Raw genomic sequence first — 22,662 nt, 5'->3', positions numbered from 1 at the left:
CGCATAAACACATTTCATTACACCAAATACACAAAATAATGTTCTTTTTAGCAACATCATATGACCCCTTTAAGGGTAACAAGTACCCTCCAATAATCAGATATGAATTGTCTCCCCCAATATTTGACAACCTGGACACAGCTTTGTTTGTTTTTAGGATGACAAATACATTTAAATTTGCATTTTAGGCTGGTCTGCTTCAGTCATTTAACAGCACTCGTCAATGTCACAATGACTGAGATGGCCAATCAAATCAAAGAAGACGGGTTTGCCTGTTTGGTGTAATAATGTTTAATTTCCTACAACCTCTGTAGTCTCATTTAGCCACTTGTTAGCAACTGCATTTTCAAGACAAATAGAAGCTTTAAAAAAACTGCAAGGGAAAAATAAAACATAAAAATATCTTGAGCTTGTGTTAACCACAGACATTATTTCAGACGTTTAACCAAAAAAAAAAAACACGTTGATGCAAACTTGTTTTAGTGTTTTGGCCTGCAAAAATTCTTCATCCTTGCAGCACTCAATGCAAACGCGATGCTACAGTTTTAGTGAAAGAATGCGAGCATGCAAGGTAAAATGTAAGTAGCTAAACACATAATATTTGACAACTGTTACGATAGAAATGTGTTAAACGACCTACAGTAATATCCAGTGATGCAAACTACTCAGCTTTTTTTTTCTCCCTTTCAATTGGAGAGTAGAATATCATTCATGATAGGCGATGTGATTAATGTAATTCATAACTGAGTGTGGCGTGACAAGAAACAACAATAGATCAGTTTTTGGCATATGAATATTAAGAGTGTGCACTGTGCATATTTCAAAATAAAAACATTATTCGCAAAAAGTTTAGGTTAATTGCTTCGCAGTAGATTGTAGTTATTTTACTGTTTCCTCCTTTCCTTAAATCCATTAAAATATTGAATAAATTTTTCATGCTTAGGAGTGGCTAGTTGAGAAAAAGGTGTGCTACGGTTACGATATTCACCTGCCAGATGAAAATTGCGTAGACTTACATTGTCAGCAGGACCAGAATAAGACACTCTTTTGACTTGGGTCATTAGGCTAGCAACCACACAGTAATGAAGTAAAATTTTAATATTCCATTAGTAAATATAAAATGTACATGCAAATGTTGATCAAATACATCATGCAGTGTAAGACTAGCTGTGCTAGATCAAGTGGTTCTCAACCACATTCCTGTAGCCCCCCAACAGACATGCAGGGTTGGGGGAAATGTGGTTGAGACCACTGTGCTAGACTAAATAGAATTCTCGTATCAGCCTGCAGAGCTGACAGATGCAGAATGTCTGAGCTGAATTTGACGGTTTTGGTCTAGCACCCATGTGCTGTGTAGAGCCAGAGCGCTTTTTCCTGTTGCAGTTCTGACTTCTGAGAATTCAATTAAAGCACTGAGCTGTATCCTGTTCCTGTGCTGCTTCTGACATCACAGACGTGGCTTGTCTCACCCTTTCCTCAAAGATAAGTCCACACTTAGAACACACAACACTTAACACTAACAAAAAGTATACCTCAGACCATGATGAAGACTTTGAAATAAGATGTTTTAAAACATAATTAATAATGGTTTTGCTAGTTCTTCCTGTCATTTTCAGTTGTTAGTGTTAAGGCAGCGTGCAGCAGCATGTATATGTGGCTCTCCTCTATTTAAAGGGTGTTTAATTATAGGACTTCAGGAAAGAACCAGAAGTACTGAAAATGAGCTGGAACAATATGAACTTGGCCCGTTCCTGGGATCATGGTGCTTTATCATCCAGACAGGCTGGTGGTCTTATCAGCCGTTTTTATGGAACGCTGTGTGGGCCCTTATCCTGACCGACATTCCTGCTGTATTTCTGTGAGAAGAACAATCTTAAAGATCTCCAGTTTGGACTTGTGAGGTCATGAAGCTGGAGACATGAGAGAGAACAGAAGTCATGTGGGCTCAGGGGCAGCGTGAGAATCTGTTCTTAGCGGTCAAACTGCAAAAACTTCAGACCATAGTTTCAGTAGACAGTTTCGGAGTAGACTTGGCAGTATTCTTGTAAATTTGCAGCAAAACATCATTGGGATGTTGTAAAAAGTGCAAACCAATTCTGAGCAGTTCCGTATTTCTTAAAATTATAAATCAGGCAACCTATGCCAGAAACTTGTACTGAAACATTGATAAATAATGAATTTGCGTAGTAAAATAATTACAATTAAATGTGTGACTTTAATATTTGTGTTATGTAGTAACTGTTTTCAAATGTATAGCTGTGCTATATGTAAAGTGTAATAATATTATTAAAATATTGAAATATATATTACATTCCTTCTTAAAGTTATAACTGCAAGCTTTAGAAGTTAACAGATATAATATAATATAATATAATATCTATAATTTTTTATTTTATTTTTTATTATAACTGTGAATGATTTTAATTTAAATAAAGTTTTAAAGTTAAAAGATAATTAAAGACTGTATTCCAAATATAATATAATATAATATAATATAATATAATATAATATAATATAATATAATATAATATAATATAATATAATATAATATAATATAATATAATATAATATAATATAATATAATATAATATAATATAATATAATATAATATAATATAATATAATATAATATTTTTGTATTCATTCATTCATCCATTCATTCATTTTTTTGCCCAAAATAGCAATATAATATAATTTTTGTATTTTCTTTTTTTATCTTTTGCATTCATTCATTCATTCAATTATTAATTAATTCATTCATTAATTCATTTTTTGGCCAAAATAGCCATTACTAGCATTATTACTAGCATTACTACTAAAAGTATTGTCATTATCTTAAATAATTGTGAAAAATAATTTTATTTTTTTTATTTTATTATTTTTATATTTAATTTTATTTTATAATTTTTTGCAAAGTTATTTTTAAATATTGTCCAATGATTTGATGTCTGCTAAATATATTTATGTTAAATCACAAATATTAAAAGGTTTTTCAGACAATTTCTCAGATGGTTTGTCAATTTAGAATCACCCTATTATCCTAGACGTTTTGGTGAACATTATTCTCATTTAAATTCATGATCTTGTCCTTCAAGTAAATTCACCTCTGGTTATATCTTTGACAAACTATTTTAAACGTTTACTAACTGCTACTCATCTGGAGGCATCTGTCATGTTCCATAGAACTGTGAAAAGCAGCATGACTCCTAACATGGCAAATTTCTCTTCAGTATTCCTTTAAAAATTAAACAGTATTAAGAGTGTCGATCTGTACATTGTACCTGTCTGGGACACTCTGTCCGCCTCATTAAAGGTGTTTCAAGCTACAGTGTCATGTTGCCTTTTTCCTGGCCTCTACTGATCTCTGTGTCAATCATTCACTGTCCAAAGGCCGGAGGCTGTAACGGTGATAGCGGCGCAGCACGTTTCATCCTCTGATCTTTATCACGCACTGAAATGATAGCCAGATATGAGGGATCTGATAAGCATTTGCTTCTTGTGCTCATTCCCCTGGAAAAACTGTGTTGTGCATGTGTTTAATCAGCAGAGGTGAGATGTCACACCTTTGGCTGTAAAAAATGACCGTGAATTTAACGGTAAAAGACAGTAAAAATGCTACAGTAAAAACCTGTTAAATGGTTAACGGTAAATTCCCCTACTATATACGGTGAAAAACTGTATTGGACATTACATGTATTGGACATAAATGTACGGTAGTATACCGTTTTTGGAAGTGAAAAATACGTATAATTTACAGTGAATAACCGTAAATTGACATTCCCAGAATTCCCTGCGTTACATTTCAAATTTGATGTTTTTTTTTTACTTCAATAGGTTGGTATATTAACATTATATCAGTTAATGAAATTATGGAATTTAACTGTAAATTTAAGTTAAAACCATAAAACCTAAAACGTTGCTACTATATTTTTTACGGTAAAATTCAGGCAACCACAGCTGCCGTTTTTTTACCGTAAATTTTACGGAATTTTTTTTACAGTGTACCAAAGAGCCACTGCGTGATTAATAAGAGTTTTAGTAAACACACAACATTAATAATAACAAAAGTCATTGGAATTTGACAATAGCATGTTGCTAAGATGTAATAATGTAAGCAGTACTCATCATTTATTTTACTTCATGTATTATTTTTGATCACAGAGTCTGTGACAAGGCATTCTGGGATCCCTTTTTCCACAAAATAAATACATATTGCCCTTAATGTGGCCAAAATAAGGTGCCTTTGAAAGCATGGTAACCTTTTGGTGTGAAAATGCTGCCTGTGTTTTGGAATAGAGTCCTTGTGTTTATTTCATACACCAAGTGATTCATTGGGGGATGGTTAAACATTCATTGACCTCATTCACATTATTACAAACAACAGATGCTGCATTATCAAAAGAGGTGGGGGGATGCTGAACTTTCCTTGTTTTTGTAGGTTTGGCCACTGAGGATGCTGGTCCTGAGGTTATTAGTGGCGTTGCTAAAGTTGTAAGCTGCTCAAATACTCTTTTAACGTCAACATAAAATGTCATGTGGCTTCTTAAAATAAATAAATAAGGAAACAAAAAGAATATGAAAACAATATAAGAAAAAAAAAGAAAAATAGTAATTTAACTACACTACCGTTTAAAAGTTTGGGATCAGTAAGACTTTTATATTTTTTAAAGAAGTCTCATATGTGACCCTGGACCACAAAACCAGTCATAAGTAGCACATGTACATTTGTAGCAATAGCCAACAATACATTGTATGGGTCAAAATTATAGATTTTTCTTTTATGCCAAAAATCGTTAGGATATTAAGTAAAGATCATGTTCCATGAAGATATTTTGTAAATTTCCTACCGTAAATATATAAAAACTTAATTTTTGATTAGTAATATGCATTCCTAAGAACTTAATTTAGACAACTTTAAAGGCGATTTTCTCAATATTTCGATTTTTTTACACCCTCAGATTCCAGGGGGCTCATTTATAAAGCATGCGTACACTCAGATTTGATCTTAGCAGTGCGTACGCTTAAATCCACGCCAACACTCATATTTGTGACCCTGGACCACAAAACCAATCATAAGGGTCAATTTTTCGAAATTGAGATTTATACATCATCTGAAAGCTGAATAAATAAGCTTTCCATTGGGTTGTATTTAACCCAGCATTTTTTAGAGTGTAAAAACTGGCTTTGATGTGGAAAAGTGCTGAGCGTCACGTCAGGATCTGAGCAGACACACTTTTTCTTGTTCAAGTAGCTAACTGCAGGTTTTTGAAAATGTAAGCTGTTCTTAAAGCTCACTGTTCTAAATGAAAGAATATGGATGATGATGACTGGTGATCTTTTACATGTTAATGACAGTAATTAGGAGTAATTTACAAGAAAGAGAGCTGAGACCATTCATTTGCGCGCAAGTTCAAGATCATTTGCGATTCATAGATTTCAAATCTGAAAGAGACGCGTACGTGCGTTTTCTGTGCATGCGTACGTTCATTCTATGAATCACACGTACGCATATTTGAGAGATGATCGTTCGTAGGATCAATTTTAGGATGGTTTCTGCGCAACATTTTATAAATGAGGCCCAAGATTTTCAAATAGTTGTATCTCGGCCAAATGTTGCCCTATCCTAACAAACCATACATTAATGCAAATGTTATTTATTCAACTTTCAGATGATGTATAGCCTAAATCTCAAAAAAATCTTATGATGGTTTTGTGGTCCAAGGTCACATATATGCTTCTCAAGGCTGCATTGGTTTGATCAAAAATACAGTAAAAACCGCACTATTGTGAACTATTACAATTTAAAGGGGTCATATGATGCTGCTAAACATAAAAAGAACATTATTATTTGGTGTAATGGAATGTGTTTCGTCCACGGTGAAAGTTGATGTATTCCCTCAGTGACCAGCACAGATCAGCTCTAGGCATGACGAAGCGGATATCGTCCTCTTTTGGAAGACCAAACAAAGTAGTTTCGCTTTCACGACGAAGCACACAGCGTCTTCACGACATGGCGGCAGCGGCAACAATACTACAGTGAGACTAAAAGTTACGCCTTCTTTCTTTGTGTGAACATTTGGGCGGCATTATGCAAATCTTCCCACATAGTGAGGTAGACATGTGGGGGCGTGTTAGAAAGAGTCGTTTTAGGTAGGCGTGGCTGACTCTCAACTTTTATAAAGAATATCTCTTTGGATTTGAGACTTTAGTCTTTGCAACTTTACAGATCTTTATGCACCAAGAGCTTGTAACACTCCAAAGAGAAAGGAAAAATTGAAATCGCATCATATGACCCCTTTAAAATAATGGTTAACTATTTTAATATTATAGTCGTCAGTGTCCTCACGATCCTTCAGAAATCATTCTAATATGCTAATTTATTATCAATGTTGGAAACAACTGCTTATTTTGTATTTTATTTATTTATTTATTATTATTTCGTTATTTATTTTTGGAACGTGATTTATTTAGGATTCTTTGATTAACAAAAAATGAAAAAGAACAGCATTATTCAAAATAAAAATCTTAATACACTACCATTTAAAAGTTTGGGGTAACTGTTTCTTTTTAATAAATTAATACATTTATTCAGCAAGGATGTGTTGATATTGATAAAAAAAAAATTATAAAAAAGTTATATTAAAGTTATAGTATTGTTGACTTATAGTTACAAAAAAAAATCTCTTTCAAATAAATACTGTTCTTTTTAACTTTATTCATCAAAAAATCTTTTTAAAAAGTATCACAGGTTCCCAAAAGTATTAAGCAGCACAACTGTTTCCAATAATCATAATAAATCAGCATATTAGAATGATTTCTAAAGGATTGTGTCACACGGAAGACTGGAGAAATGGCTGTTGAAAATTCTGGTTTAATCACAGAAATATAAATTACATTTTAAAGTATATTAAAATAGAAAATCTTTCATTTAAATTGCAATAATTTCACAATATTAATGTTCAATATTCATGTTTTTACTGTATTTTTGATCAAATGCAGCCTTGATGAGCATAAGAGACCTCTTTAAACATTAAAAAAAAATTGTTTTTAAATCTTACTGATCCCAAATTTTTTTATATATATGGGTTTTCACTCAACAATATATTTAAAGTTGGATCTGCTAAATATAACTATAAGGCATGAAGATATTAAGATATTACAAACATTAACATTATGATTTTCTGTAAAGCTGCTTTATAGCAATTTGTGAAAAGAGCTATAAAATTGAAATTGTCTTGAATTTAATATCAATCTAGAATTAGAATTGAAGTCATAATAAATTTGGCAGTTAAGGAGAAGAATTAGAATTTAGAATTATTTTGTTAGAACAGCCCTTCACACACACACACACACACACACACACACACATGTTGTGTTTCCATATTTTATGGGGACATTCCATAGGCGTAATGGTTTTTATACTGTACAAACTGTATGTGCTATTGCCCTACACCAACCCTACCCCTAAACCTACCCCTTACAGGAAACTTTGTGCATTTTTACTTTCTCAAAAAAACTAATTCTGTATGATTTATAAGCTTGTTTCCTCATGGGGACCTCAAAAATGTCCCCACAAGGTCAAAATTTACTAGTATTACTATCCTTGTGGGGACATTTAGTCCCCATAACGTGATAAATACCAGGTACACACACACACACACACACACACACACACAATGACTCATTGCAAAGTTTTCTGAGGAATGGCTATATGTATATATAGCCATTTCTCAGAAAACTCTGCAAAGAGCCATGTTGAGTTCCAGACCAGAGTAGAGGCGCACAATGTGTTTCTAATTCATTGTGTAAGTGTGAAGGGCTGTTCTAACAAAACAATTCTAAAACAAAGGCGCTAAGTGTCGCTAATTCTACAAGAATCCCTAGGGAACATCAGTGACCTCATTTCCTGTTGGAGTAATCATGAATAGAGTATTGTTGATAATAAGTATTGTGTCTAAGAAAATTAAGGACATCAAGCCTTCATTTAGCCCAGTAACGTCACAAAGTGTTCCTGTTTATGTCTATTTCATGAACATATACATCTAAACATCTGGCCTTCATAATTTGCAGTCCTGTTCATGAAGTTGTTTGTCTTTGGGATTACAGAGATTATTAAAATGGGGAAATTCCCAGATTTCCATAAAGCCTTCCTTCACAGAGTCAATGAAAGGCCGAAGGTTAAAATCTAGACTATCAGCAATTTCTGCAGTAGCTGAAAACCAAAAGCATGTTTTAAGAGACGTGTAGTCTGCTGTCTTACAGGTAACTGGGGTTACTGGGAGGCAATCGTCTTTAGTGCTGGGAAAGGGAGGCTCCAGACAGACATTGAACCCTGATATTACAACAAGTCCTGGCAGGACGATCTTTTATGACATCACTTGTGTTCCGCCCAATGAGCTCACTGGGCCAGCTGATCATGTTTTCCAGCTGTGAACAGCATAAGAACCTGTAGAAACTGCCTGACAACATCTGTGACACAAAAAATGTGATTCTCAGAAGATGTTATTAATGGAACAACCCTCCCCCACATAGCAAACAACATGAGCGAGGAATAAGTCTGGGAATGTAAATAGCTCACCAAAAGTGACAATTCTTTGTTCTTCTCTGAATTGCCTTCTGTAGAGCTTCTGAACTGAATGTGTTTCAGAATTGATGAGCTTTGCAACAATGACACTTATTGAAAAGCAATTTCATAATTGATGAATTTTACAATTATTTTCCTGTTTATTTCTGTAAAGCTGCTTCGAAACAATCTGTATTGCATAAAGCACTATATAAATAAATGTGACTTTTCAAAACTGTATTTTCTGTGGAAAACAAAAAGAGAAACTTAGAATAATGTTCATGTTGCTCTTTTCAATACCATGAAAACATACAAAGCATAATATGTCGAAAAAGCAAAACCCTTCAAACGTAACAGTAGTCTATTATCAGTTGTGCACTGTATTCCTAGTCTTCTATTAAAGCTTTGCGTGAGGCTAAATTTGAAAAAATGTAATATATGTATATGGTTTTTAGAAAATATTATTTGAATTTTGCCATGTTCCTCACGCAAATATATTGTATGACTTCTAAATGCTTCATGTACTTTTTGGACTCTGAAAGCCCTATAATACTTAAGTACTGTTAAAATCAGATACTCTAAGACTTTTACTCAAGTTGTTTTGGAATTGGTGACTTGTAACGTGTAGTGGAGTGATTTTCACTATAAGGTGAATATAATCACTCACTCTGTAATCAAGGTATCTGTACTTTTACTCAAGCATGGTTTTTAGGTATTCTTTACACCTCTGCTATTCACTCTCATTACATGGAACAGAGCAACAGCAAATGATGACGTGATGAATTTGAACTATTTTAAATTATACATAACAATGTCAAACAGATCAGAATGTTCAAAGACCAGCCTAAATGTCCACACCGTTGCATCTTGAAACAAGAAAACACAAATCATACATGTTGAGACATTTATTTATTTTAATTTGGCCGTGGGTGTGTAGTGCTGCTAGAATCTGGAATGAGATTACGTCATGTTTGATTGGGCGTGAAGACAGGTGTTTTCCTATCTGAGGGTTATTTCCATGATGGTCCATTGATGTTAAAAGATGAACTTCTCTATATGACTGATGGGCACTTTAGACTTAGAGATCTGACCTGTCTGATCCTCACAATACAGATGGTATGTAGGCCAACCACGCTTCAGCACACTCTGTTTCCCTGTCCTACCTTTGTTCCTCTCTTTCTTTCTGTTTCTGCTCTATTTATTCTTATTTTTCTTCAAGAACATCACTCTGGAATTTGTGATACATGTGATACATGCATACATGTGCATTCTGTAACAGCAATCGTAGAAATAGATTCTAAAACATTTCATTATTTTTCCTTGTGTCGCGTTCCACAGAATGAGAACAGCACAGTCTTGTGGCCCCAGAAAATATTTGGATACTTTAGAAACATACAATCAAACTAAGTGTCATCAGAACACTGCAATATTTCACTAATGTCACTTTTCAGAGGCATTTGAGACTTTTTTCAGGGGGTGTTTTGGTCATTTTCCCATAAAACTGTTTTACATTTTGACAAACCGGTGGCTAATTCATATAAAATTGCATCTCACTAATGTTTCTATGATGGATATGTTTCATGCTCACTTTTTTTTTTCAAAACAATTGTGTTTTTTCTATGATTTACAATAGTATATATAAGAAATTGCCACATTGTAAAACAGCTACTTTTTCTCATGAGATTGTGTTTGTTCCCCTCAAGTTCACACGTGTCCTGGCAGAGTAACTACCATTAAACATTAACATGATCCACTAACTAGAAAGTGTCCAAATACAGAATGAGAGTCCAAACAGCTCATAAAACACCATCACAATAATCCACACAACTCCAGTCCATCCATAAATATATTGTAAAGAGAAAAGCTGCATGTTTGTAAGAAACAAATTTATCATTAAGACGTTTTAACTTTAAATCATGGCTTCTGGCACCCATTCGCTGTTCTGATGAAGAAACAAACGTATCTACATCTAAACATACATTTTAAGCAAAACTATTCCTTTAAATGTGGAACTTAACAATATGACTTCTGAACCTTTTTTGAATGTATATAAATCCCCTGTAGATTGTAGCCTACTATATTTTTGCCTATATATTTGATTATTCTTAACCTTATGAATATGCTGTCTCTTTTACATTTAAAAGAGATTTTAACAGCATACAGTATAAACATTTGCATCCTCATGGATTCTATGGATGAATAGATGATGCTGATTTATTAAAGACATACAGTATTAGAGCAAGGGTTCCTGGAGATCTACTTTCCTGCATCAAACACAGGATCTGAACTTTGCAGGTAAAGGCAGATCTCCAGGAACAGGATTGGGCACCCCTGCATTAGATGAATGAAACTAAAGACTACTTGCAATAAAAGAGATTTTAACAGCATACAGTATAAACATTTGCATCCTCATGGATTCTATGGATGAATAGATGATACTGATTTATTAAAGACATACAGTATTAGAGCAAGGGTGCCCAATCCTGTTCCTGGAGATCTACTTTCCTGCATCAAACACAGGGTCGGATCTGAACTTGAACAGGAACAGGATTGGGCACCCCTGCATTAGATGAATGAAACTAAAGACTACTTGCAATGTCTGTTACATCCCAGAATCCATTGTGTTTTGCTGACATCTTCAGAATCAGACCAGGCAGTTCCTATTGGCTGACAGCAGCTACTGTCATGCTCTGGGTTCCTCACTAGAGGGCACAAAACCTTCATTTATAATACGGCTACTACACAGACTTAAAACTCACTTCGCTTCCACTAGCCTTTGTATGTGCATGAATTTGTATGAATGTGGCAAACGGCACAAACCATGTGGTATTTAGACACATACACATGGTATTTAGCACATACAGGAGCTGTGTGTGTGGTGTGTGATTGGTGTGAAGGTCTCTGTCACAGTCTGTGTCTATTAATGAAAGCTGAGAGGCTCTGTTTTATGCTTAATACTCCTTGACTCTGTGGAAGAGCCGTTCCCATGTGTTTGAGAATGCTGATGTACTAAACATAACTCCTGCCCTTACATGTTGAGGAAAGTGAGATGATTTACTCGTGCCGCCCGGTAACTGATAGTGAATGACTGAGAGCATGACACATTTCTATCTGCCAGCTCATACTGATATTAATATCCACACATGCATCAGCACTGTGGGTTTTTTTCTACTGATTAAAACTGAGTGCAAATTCAGAATAATCATGATGCAGTACTAGACAGAAGATGTAAGATATAGTGCCAGGTGCTAAAATGGGGTTTATTTTACTACATTATCCTGCTTATGCATGCCTACTTATTGTACCAGATAATAAATGTAGATGAAATATTAAAAATATGAAGAAAAATAACCTATGCTATGTAGAAAAGCTCTCAACATTCAGTTACAGTTTAGTGGTCATTTATATCTGAATACAAAAAGCAGCTATTGACCAATCACTAATTCATATTTTTAAATAAAAAGCAAATTGATCAAAGGTGAAACCAGGAAGGGACCTCGTCTGAAACATGATCAGTTGAGTGAAGTTAGCATACTGAATAACGTTAGCTGTGTTGCTATGAGGTGACTTTTCACAGCAGCTGAGGTGGAAGGAATGTGAGTTTATCACCTCTCCATGTATTCATTTTGATCACACACACACATAGGATTCTCTGTTTATGTTCAGAATGGCATGCTCCACACTAGTCTTAGTATTCTGCAATACTATTTGATATATATACACAATGCACAGTATGCAAACCGTATGAATGGAATACACAAATGGCCATACTACATTGGCCAAAATGTGCAGTATACAAGCAGAGCTGTATGTTTGGAATGAAATACTAGCTTTCTAGTTACTAACAGTATACTATACACTGTATATGGTTTACTTAAAAAATAGTGAGACGGTAGCCATTTAAAAAAAATAAACAACAAGAATCTGTAGTCACACTTTACACTTGTTGTCATAGTGTAGTTATACATTTAAGTACTTAAGTAAGTTAGGATTAGGGTTTGGTTTAGGGTTGGTTGCATGCGATTATGGATAATTTACTGCTATTATTATAACATGTATTCACACTTAAAATGAAAGGTCAAGTGGAGTGCATTGCATTGTGGGTGCAATGCAGTGAGTTCATTGTTCTTTCCAGATCCATCTCACTTCCTGTCTCTCCTCAACTGTCTACTCAAATAAAGATAAAAAGCCCAAAAAATAACTTAAAGAAAACAACCAGATTTACTTTTGAGATTATAACTGGAGGTCACTCACTCAATAAAACACACAGTCTGACATTATTTGTAAATATTTGCTCTTAGGAAGTATTCAGTGTAAAATGCTTGTTTTGCATTATGAACATTATCTCATGCATTTTAGTAGATCTACTAATGTTTAGGCCATTTAAGTACTGAATGCATATTAATATTGTCATACTATGTCAAAGTGTGTAGTGGGCTATTCTTGTTAGTGTTTTGCATTATGAACATTATCTCATGCATTTTAGTAGATCTACTCATGTTTAGGCCATTTAAGTACTGAATGCATATTAATATTGTCATACTATGTCAAAGTGTGTAGTGGGCTATTCTTGTTAGCTGATGTCAACAGTTGTCTATAATATCTGCAGTTACACTGCCTCACCAAAAGAGGGCACCATCACTAGAATTATATGGAGAAATATGGAGAATTTCTGAATTCTTAATAATTTTATTACAATAATTGCTATTGTATTTATTTATTTAAGTCTCCCATGCTCACCAAGGCTACGTTTATCTTAATCAAAATAAAATAAAAACAGGATTATTGTGAAATATTATTACAATTTAAATATATTCTTAAATGTAATTTATTCATCATGTGATAGCAAATCTGAATTTTTAGCAGCCATTAGCAGTCTTCAGTGTCACATGATCGTACAGAAATCAATCAATTGTTGTATTATTTCTTATTCTTTTTACTTCTTATAATCTTATTATTATTAAGATGTTTATGAAAACTGTGATACACTACATTCATAAGTTTGGAGAAAGTTTTTAAAATTATACTTTTCGTCAGCAAAGATGCATTAAATTGATAATTTAGAATGTTAGATTTACATTTAAATAAATGCTGTATACATTTATATTCACCAAAGAATACTGAAAAAAAAAATGTCATGGTTTCCGCAAAAATATTAAGCAGCATATATGTATTTAATTATTTTAAAATAATACTATATATTTACACATATAGTGTCTTCTCATTTCATAATTATTTATGTGAATTATATTTTAATTGGATGTTATAAATTATATTCTGAGCCTGTGTTTATTTGACCCTTATAAGTAGTCATTTAGCAAATGACTACATAGTGTAATATAGTAGCCTACATTTAGTACATATACAATCTTCAGTTTGTATCAGATCAATTAAATTCTCAAGCTTTCAACAAGTTACAAGCCTAGGAGTGTTCCACACCTCTTGTGATTGGAATTCTTCTAAAACTTTCTCTGAGCTTTTCCAATATTTTGCTCCATCCGTTCATCTACTTTAACAAGCGGCCCAGTCTCTCTGGATGAAAAGATTCACAGCATGATATCACAACCAATTACTTTTGAGTCTCGGATAAACATGCGATCCTCAGACCACAAACTATTATATCTATACTATATCACTACTGTGCTTTTAGGCAAAACTCCATGTGTGTGATCAGTTGGTTCTGTTTAGGAGTTTTATACAGGCACTTGATTGTGGTTATAGTTGGATGGCGCTTACGCACTGCTAAAAGATGAACTGCTCGACTGGTATCTGCTCGGTCTCCCTTTGACCTTGTGTTCCTTGTGTGCAAGAGTTTTGATTAAAAACCTCAGCAGTGTCTATCCCATTTGTTGCTTCCTCATTCTAATAATTAAACCAACAGTGCCTACAGCCACAAATCTTTTCAATATGCTACCTTTAAATAATTTATACATTTGTTTTACTTCATTTGCTTAAAGGGATGATCCTCCTCGAAATTATTTTGACACAATTTACTCACATTGTTCCAAACCTGGATGACTTACATGGGACACAAAAGGAGATGCTGGTTGCTCTTTTTCATGCAGTTACAATAAATGAGCAATGAAGCTTTCCTTTTTTCCGAAAAGGAAGACTACATTTTCAAAAGCACCACAAAAGAATTATACCTTTGTCACCTTTATTTTATTTATATAGCGCTTTTAACAATACAGATTGTCAAAGCAGCTTTACAGTATTAAATAGGAAAATAGTGTGTCAATAATGCAAAAGGACAATAAACACTCAATTTTCAGTTAAAGGCAGTTGATTTGACATGTGGATTCATCATTGAATTCAGTTCAGTTTAAATAGTATCTGTGCAATCAAGTCGACGATATCGCTGGAAAATAAGTGTCCCCAACTAAGCAAGCCAGAGGCGACAGCGGCAAGGAACCAAAACTCCATCGGTAACATAATGGAGAAAAAAACCTTGGGAGAAACCAGGCTCAGTCGGGGGGCCAGTTCTCCTCCGGCCAGACGAACCAGCAGGTTGTTCCAGCAAAGTCACATTGTGCGGAGGACTCATCTGGTCTCTGTGGTCTTGTCCCAGTGGCCGTCTAGGAGACAAGGTCTTCACTGGGGATCTGTCTCTGGGGCTCATCTAGTTGTTCTGGTCTCCGCTGACATTCAGGGCTGTAGAGGTCATCTCTAGGTGCTGATCCACCATCTGGTCTGGATACAGACTGGATCCGGGTGACTGCAGTGACCATCTGATCTGGATACAGACTGGATCTGGTGGCTACGGTGACCTCGGAATAAGAAAGAAACAGACTAATATTAGCGTAGATGCCATTCTTCTATCGATGTAACAAGTACATCAGGTGATGTGGGAAGTGTTCCCGGTTCCGGCTGACCTAATTAATGCAGCCTAACAATCCTTTATGTGTTATTAAACAATCCTTTATAAATGTGTTAGTGTGTTATGTGTAAGACTAAGCCATGTTAAAGAGATGGGTCTTTAATCTAGATTTAAACTGACAAGAGTGTGTCATCCCCCCGAACAATGTTCGGTAGGTTATTCCAGAGTTTGGGCACTAAATAGGAAAAGGATCTGCCGCGCGCAGTTGATTTTGAAATTCTAGGTATTATCAAATTGCCAGAGTTTTGAGAATGCAGCGGACGTGGAGGACTATAATGCAATAAGAGCTCGCTCAAATACTGAGGTGCTAAACTATTCAGGGCTTTATAAGTAATTAGCAAGATTTAAAAATGTATACGATGTTTAATAGGGAGCCAGTGCAGTGTTGACAGAACCGGGCTAATATGGTCATACTTCCTGGTTCTAGTAAGAACTCTAGCTGCTGCATTTTAGACCAGCTAGAGTTTGTTTATTAAGCGTGCAGAACAACCACCCAATAAATAAAGCATTAGAATAATCTAACCTTGAGGTCACGAACGCATGAATTAATGTTTCTGCATTTGACATTGCATGAGAGCATAGGTCGTAATTTAGATATATTTTTGAGATGGAAAAATGCAGTTTTACAAATGCTAGAAATGTGGCTTTCAAAGGAAAGATTGCTATAAAATAGCACACCTAGGTTTCTATCTGATGACGAAGAATTGACAGAGCAGCCATCAAGTGTTAGACAGTGTTCTAGGTTATTACATGCAGAGGTTTTAGGTCCGATAATTAACACCACTGTTTTTGTTACATCATCAAGCTGTTCTGAGCTATTGGATCAGGAAGATTACTTACAAAGCAGTCTTTTGTGGTAGAAGTGATGGTTCTACCATACTTGTAACAAGGAGTAGAATTGACAGATTTAGCTATAGCCTATGGAGTTTGCACAAGACAATGATCTGAGATATCATCGCTTTGCTGCAGTATTTCAACACCATTAATATCAATTCCATGTGACAGTATTAAATCTAGAATATGATTTCGACAATGAGTAGGTCCTGACACGTGTTGTCTAACCCCAATAGAGTTCAGAATGTCTATGAATGCTGATCCCAATGCATCTTTTTCATTATCGGCATGGATATTAAAATCACCAACAATTAAAACTTTATCTGCAGCCAGCACTACCTAATAAAATCATTAAAAAATATAGCAAATTCTTTAATAAGGTCTGTATGGTGCCCTGGTGGCCTGTATACAGTAGCCAGTGCAAACATTATAGGGCATACATAGAATAGAATAGAATCCCTTGTTGCCGACAGAGAGAGATAAACTGTACAGTGCATGTGGCAAGCAGTGCAAGTAACAATAGCAGGAGAAGAAGACATTACTCACCGTGATTGATGAATGATTCTGACTTACCACTGTTGTTTGATGAACTCATGAAAAACGGAGCGAGAGGGAAAAGAAACGGAGCCAGAGAAAAGAAACAGAATTTCTTTTATAAGAAATTTTAAAGAAATCATTCCTCCTATGTTGCTACAACTGGATAAGAACAAAGAATTTAGGCTGGTTTTGTGATCTGAATCACCTGCTACAGACGTTGCATCCATCGATTCCAACATGTTTCTCATTGACACGCCCCCAACTCGGAAACTCGGGGCTTAAAGAAAATTTCGAGTTTCCCACTCGTAATAACGACTTTGTGGTGGCGTTCATGTGCGTTCAACTCGTAAATACGATCTATCCGACATGACTTGAACGCACCATTAGACACACCAATGAGAATTAGGGCGGGTGTTATTCACAGTCCAATTATTCACTGAATAATCTTCACTGAATAACGATTTTTATCCATATAATGTGGTAATTTTTGTAATTATTGTAGACACATTCAGTGTTCCTCATAGTGTAAGAGTGACAGACAAATGTGAGGTGTGGGAGGGAGAGAAGGAGAGTCTCTGTATGCGTAAAGCTTTGGTGGGTCTGGATGTTCTTTGATTCCTGAGAATGATTTGTGAGTCATCTTCTCAGTAACTCCACAGCTAACAGGTGCTCCACATGCTGAATTACCTGTTTAACAAGCCCCGTCAACCTCTTGAGATTACTCAGAGTCTGTTTCATGGCCAACCGTAAAGTCTTTCCTCATTATGTTCCTATGAGTGGATGGAAACTGAATTCAGTCAGAGTTTATAGAGACTTCTGGAAAATGTGTCTAATTAGAACAACAGAGCCACACTAAATTCAGAGTTCATTTTACTTTAAAATACTGTTATTAACAACACAATAAAATAGAGCCATGGAGGGAGAACGCTTGCTCATCCTGTCTATTAAATGAAGACAGAAACAAGTATAGAGAAGGGCCGTGTGTTCTTATGCATATCACATTAATAGTCTTTGCTATGGTGTGAAGTACTATTATATAACGATGATCTTCTGTGATCAGGGATTTGGCCTGCATTTAATACTTTTTCCATGACATTCAGTGTTTCTCTGTTTCATGTCATTGCTGAGTGCTTCATCAAGAGCAAACGAAAGATCATATTGCATCAATAGTGCCACTCAACATGGTGCTTCAGTTCTGATATCTGCTAACATTGAACAATAAAACTTCACTGAGGTTATGCACACACACAGGACAGAGAGAGCTAAACTCTGCAGGACATTTGCCCTCCTGGAGCAGGATTGGACCCCTGGCACAAACCAACACACGGTGTCTCATTTCGAAAGCTGCGTCTCTGGAGATCACTTTTGTCGGCTGCATATGTCATTGAGGCTAGCTTTTTTAAGAAAAGTAACCATTACATCACAAAGTAAGAAAGAAATTACAATAATTTATGCATCTTGAGGAATAACAGTTAGTTTTATAATAATTACTTTTCTGAAATGAGACATTCTCAATGACGTATGTGGCCAACAAATGCAACCTTCGAAATGAGACACAGCTAGAGTTTGTCTGAAATGCGTAAACGCAGACAAGTGGAGTGATACGAATAGTGAAAAGTCCCAGTAATGTTGGACTGTTATATCAGCACTCTTAGAATGCCGCTCATCCATTAAAATTCAAGAACCGAAAAGACAGAATATTCAAAATTGGTATAAAATATCAAATGTTATCTGGGATGGTCATTTAAGTTGTCATCTGCTGACAGTATCATCACAGACTAAGGTGATCAAATCAGACTAGAAAGCAACACAATTGACCAAAAACTTGATCCAGGAATAAAAACGAGGAACACTTGGTTATATAGCAGCATGAATCAGAACATCCTCTGTACAAAGTGATCCGACAAGTGTTGACATACTTTGAAAAAGCGGGTTTATTAATAGCACATTTTGGGATAGTGTGATTTAAAGTGAAGGGTCTTTATCAAAGTCAGCTGGGAATCTAAAAATACTTTATATGACACCAATACACCACAGTGACACTCTCCATATGCTACTTTAGGGCCATGCTAGCCTGCTAGAGGTTCTTGTGTTTCCTGGGTTCTGTGAACACTTTGGGGTGTATAATGGCTTCCTCCCTCATACACTGCTGTAACTGGCAATCTGTGAAAATGAACTTCTGTGACCTTAAGTTAAACAAGTGCTCCATTAAGCTGCTGTCAGCTGACTACCTTCAAAAGCAGCTTATCTTTTTGTTCCCTCGGATCTACAGCCATTATTTTTATCCTAACGCCATCTGACAGTTTGACTGGGATTGTCAGTGAGGGTCACTCGGCTCGTGTGCGAATGACACAAACCTGGTTTGGATATGACACGCACAGTAAAAAGCAAAGCATGGGCTGAGTTCACCAGAGGTCACAGCCGAGAGGAGCAGAGATCTGTTGGTTAGCTGTAATGGGGAAATAGAAGCAGGTGATGCTTCTGTCACTATTCACAGCCTGCTGATGTTGATGACTGTATAGCAAAGCAGGGGAAATGCTAATGAAGAGAAAGACTGGATGAATGTGGTGTGGGAAATTCAGTAATAGGAAAGAATTAGCAGTGTTTGCCAAGGCAAACATCACTATTATTACTCCTTTAACTGGAGTTAAGGATCTGAGCAAACCCTCAACCATACATCTTAAAGGGATAGTTCACCCAAAAATGAAAACTCTATCATTAATTACTCACCCTCAAGTCGTTCAAAACCCATAACACCCTCATTCATCTTCGGAACACAGATTAAGATATTTTTGTTGAAATCTGAGAGCTTGTGTGGTGTGGTGCTGCTGACGCAGGAGTCAGCACTCTGACGTAGAACACGCATGTGCTGTGCCTTGTTTACAAGCAGGGGAATGCACACCCATGTGTTTTGGTGCTGTTGTGAACCCGTGTCGAACACTGACACGGAAGAGAAGAAATTGTTGAATAAAGCCATTATTTTTGTTTTTTTTGTGCACAAAAAGTATTCTCGTAGCTTCGTAAAATTAAGGTTGAACCACTGACGTCACATGGACTATTTTAACGTGTCCTTTCTACCTTTCTGGGCCTTGAACATGGTAGTTCTGTTGCTGTCTATGCAGGGTCAGAAAGCTCTTGGATTTTATCAAAAATATCTTTATTTGTGTTCTGAAGACGAACAAAGGTCTTGCAGGTTTGGAACGACATGAGGGTGAATAATTAATGACAGAATTTTTATTTTTGTGTGAACTATCACTTTAAGCTTTGGTACGTAACTCCTCCAGCATAGTTTTTGTAATGCATATGAATGATATCTCAAATCATACAGCCTGATAGGGAAGGCGGTGCTATTGTTTCTCTAAGTAACTACAGTTATTTGCCAATTCACCTAGCAACCACCCAGAACATGTTAGCTACATGCTAAAAACCACACAGAATCCATTAGCAACTACATATCAACACCCTCAAGTCACCCTGATGTCACATGGATTTTATCACTGCCATGCTAAGCATTTTAAAAGAATGTCACCTTTGAGATGTCGCCTTTTGTCTTTATATATTTTGACTTCAATCCCATTGCGCTGTGACCTTGGTGTAATATTTACTTTATTCTCCTAATACAACTACTTTAATCTTGCAATGTGATGGCCTGATTCTCTTGACCAGGGGTACCCCGCCCTGCAGAGCCACCTTCATGCAGGCTTTGGTTTTTTAACCCTGCTCCATCACTCCTACTTGATATTTTCAAGTGATCTAAACACTTTAATCAGCTGGTTTAGGTGTATTTGATTAGGGTTGGGGCTAAACTCTACAGAATGGTAGCCTTTCAAGAGCATGGCTCACTATACCTGCTCTAGACCAGTACTTCTCAAACCTATCCAGTGGGTCTAGTTTTGAGAAGTACTGCTCTTGAAAACCTCAAAATTGTACACTTTGTAATATTAAAGTGGCACTAAAATGTCATTGCAACTCATACTATCTTTAAGAAATGTAAAAAAGTGCTGTGTAAATGTAAACCATTTTCCCTATACACCTGCGGCTTGCTTAGAGTATTATGTTCTGAGGGCATGGAAACCTGTCTCTCCACGGACTGGAATTCAGGTCAACATCTCTAAAGGATCCAGGTTGAAGAAACCAGCTGATTAATGTGTGTCTAGAGGAACTGAACTCCCTCCACGCTGTGTGGACATGGTAACCATAATTATGTTGTGGCTGATGTTCCTAAGGAACCGGGCAAAAGGATGCAAGGAGGTCTATTATCCTGAAACTCACAGCTGGCCTGCTCTTCAGCTGAGCTCTGGTGGGAATAGTCTCCATCTTATAAGCAGCTCAAATTCTATTTGTGCATATTGATTTTAGAAGCTTATTAGTGTATCACATTCTCAGATGGTATGACTGTGAACTTTTCATGCACCAAGAGTGCATAAGGCCTGGTTGAAAGGTGAATCTACCGTGATTCTAAGGTGTTCTGAGTGGTTTAATGGATTGCTAAATAGTTGCTAAGGTGTTCTGGGTTCCCTAGTGGAAAGTCAGCAGAGCCAGTCCAAGTCTTTTCAATATTCTGGTCTATAGATAAATTGCAAATCAGACCACTTAGAAAAGTAAAAGCACAACTCTCCAAAACAATCTGCATGATTTGATGTATTATGGTAGTGGGCAAATTACAGCCTTCTCAGGGAGATTGTGTTTCAACCCCTGCCCAAGAGTGACCCCATCAGTGAAGGGAGTTTCTCTGCCCCGACCAGGGTCACAAGATCTGAGCCTAGGCATCACGGCAGACTCCAAAACATCCGTTGCTATGGATGGTCAACAAACACTTTAAAAGCAACTCTGAAATCATACAAATGATAATCTGTCATATCATTTGCACCAGGGCTCTTTATTAAAGGGAGTTGACTTGTTAACTGAGGTTTGGGAGCGGGGCCACGCCCCAATCACCTGACTTCCCGAAACCTTCATATATCAGGCCGCCTCATACCATATTGTTTGTCTCCTTCTCTCGAACCCACCCTTTCCAATTCATTCAGCCATCCTTATCCCATATTTCAGGTTGTATCCTTTCTACTCTTTCCCAACATCCTGTTCAATTAACTATTCCATAGCTCGTTTGACTTTTGTCTCCACTGGTTCATTTTAAATAGTCATTGTCCATTCCACTCTTAACAATTTATCAGACTTCAGAAAGTGTGAGTTCTGCTTGACAGCATCTTTCATTGCATGTAGTTTCTTAACCGGCTGCTGTCATAGTACTCAGTTTCCACTGGACTGGAGGGACCAGGTCCACAATGGTTCATCTGGACAATATTTATGACCTTAGTTGTTTCCTTTTTCTCCATGTCCTTGTGTATAAGAAAAAACTTTGGGAGATAAAAAAATGGGACATCTTTTAGATCACATCATGTGATGGTGTTATTGGTACTAGAATAAGCTCATGAATAAGACATTACACAAACCTGCAGCAAATAACGACTGGTTAGATCAACAGGTGTGAACTAACGGAGGGAAACCCCTCTTCTGAACTTTGCCCATGTGTATTTTCCCACTCAAAAAAAAACAGACAGGTCACAGTGATACACTTGCTGGTCATTTTATTGATATTTTACAGTGGAACCAATGATAACAGAATGAAACCAGCATTTAAAGGCAAAATTAACCAAATAAAAAAAAACTTTTAAGTGTTCTACATGCTATATCTGAACCTAATTCAATCATGCTCGCTTGGAAAAAATACGTTTTTCATAAAAACATACAATTAAAATAAAATTAATGACTTATACAATATACTTCACCATTAGCTTCATTTTAAATGTACCTTCCATTGGTTTTCTTCCATGCACAATTTCTAACAAATA

Source organism: Sinocyclocheilus anshuiensis, unplaced genomic scaffold (genome assembly GCF_001515605.1).
Source record: "Sinocyclocheilus anshuiensis isolate Anshui unplaced genomic scaffold, SAMN03320099.WGS_v1.1 scaffold1372, whole genome shotgun sequence".
Taxonomy (NCBI): domain Eukaryota; kingdom Metazoa; phylum Chordata; class Actinopteri; order Cypriniformes; family Cyprinidae; genus Sinocyclocheilus; species Sinocyclocheilus anshuiensis.
Note: the sequence above shows the minus strand (reverse complement) of the source record.